General features: G+C 30.7%; 1 long non-coding RNA gene across 1 annotated transcript in view; it reads right to left on the bottom strand.

The window, feature by feature from the left end:
- LOC117116156 overlaps positions 1-1,616 on the bottom strand; it is a 10,448-nt gene that overhangs the window by 6,552 nt on the left and 2,280 nt on the right. Inside the window, exon 2 of the long non-coding RNA XR_004446687.1 lies at positions 464-537. This is a non-coding gene — a long non-coding RNA (uncharacterized LOC117116156). The remainder of the gene's footprint in view (positions 1-463; positions 538-1,616) is intronic.

Genomic DNA, 1,616 nt, shown 5'->3' with positions numbered 1-1,616 from the left:
ATAATAATAATAATAATAATAATAATAATAATAATAATAATAATAATAATAATAATGGGTTGTCCTTTAAAAATATTACGGAATTCGGAATATATTCGGGGTTTAACAAATAACGATTATTCATGATTAAAATCTGTGCTCCAGATTCTTACAAATTTCATATAATGTCAAATAAACGAGAAAAAAAAACAGATACTAATCTACAATGTAAACAACGAATGGAGCTTAACAAGCCCCAAGAATAACGTATTTATCCAGTCTTTGATGGTTTTAGCGAGTCACTTGGTATGTATGTTGTTGTTGAATAGAATGCAGCCATGTCAGTGTATACCTCTGTCGATGGAAATTGTCAATGCTTTCAATGCCTAACAAACTAATAGTCAAAATAATAAACGTAGAATTATGAAAAAATTCCCATTTAACCATTGAATTAACGACGCAAAATGTTCAATATTGTACTCACATTAGTTTGTTATTGTAAAGTCGTCTTCGTGCTTCCAACTCCATATACAGTATTGTTTATATGTAAAACGCCACCTGGAGATGTACCGAAAACAATTAATTATTCTTTTTCTAAAGCGCCATTCCTTTATGATGATGAGATAACGTTGGAGTTATGATGATATTGATGATGATTAAGATGGCGATGATGATGATAGTGGTGGTTTTGATAATACTGATGACGATGATGTTGATGGCGATGATGATGGGGATTATGGTGGTGATATTATGATGGTGATGATAATGATTTATCCACGATCTAATTTTATGAGTGGTTATGTTGATTCATTTGAAGTTAACAATAGGCACATACGCGCACTTACATTCCATCATGTTAGAGCACGTACTGATGCGTCTAAATATTCTGGGGTAGGCCTAAGATTTCCAAAAGGCTTTTACGAACTTGATTACAAATACTCATATTGTGGAGCCGCCATTTTATAGGTTTTAAAAACAGAGTTTAAAGGAGCATTTTACTGATGTTTAATATTAACATCATTATCATCATAATTATTGTTTATTATTGTTTTATATTAATGGGTATTTTAGACCAAATTTCAATAATCTACTTTTGATCTTTTTTATAACTAATGTTGGCGACTATTATTTTTAATTAACTATCAAATATTTCATCCTTCTGTTATGTAATGACGACTACATTATCTTTCATATCGCAACAATAATCTGCTGGTTAGTTTTAAGCTTAGATCATCGTAAATCAGATCATAGTTGATTAGGCCTGAATCTGGAAATATTAAAACTTTTAAACGCTAAGAAAATGATATTTTAAACAAGGTTAAATCAAATATAATCGGTATAGGCCTATTCGTTGTGATTCTGAGCTACCATAACGTAAGAATCAGCAGGAAAACAACTAGGTAAAAATTGCCCAGATTTTTGGGACAATGTTTTTGATCCCATCATTGTTGTTTTGTGTTCTATGAAACCTAACGGATCACAAGAATCCTCTGCAAGTTGGCAAAGGCAACTTGAAAACTATTCTTAAGCTTAAATAATGTTAAATCGGATTATCTCTAAAATATATAGCAACTGAATGGGTAAAAATCCAGAACAATAGCATACAATTCGATGTAATATTTACTTACTTCCTTTTC

The sequence above is a fragment of the Anneissia japonica genome, unplaced genomic scaffold (genome assembly GCF_011630105.1).
Source record: "Anneissia japonica isolate Jap-2015-1 unplaced genomic scaffold, ASM1163010v1 scaffold287861_len940595_cov192, whole genome shotgun sequence".
Classification (NCBI taxonomy): domain Eukaryota; kingdom Metazoa; phylum Echinodermata; class Crinoidea; order Comatulida; family Comatulidae; genus Anneissia; species Anneissia japonica.
Note: the sequence above shows the minus strand (reverse complement) of the source record. Positions and strands in the feature narration are given on the sequence as shown.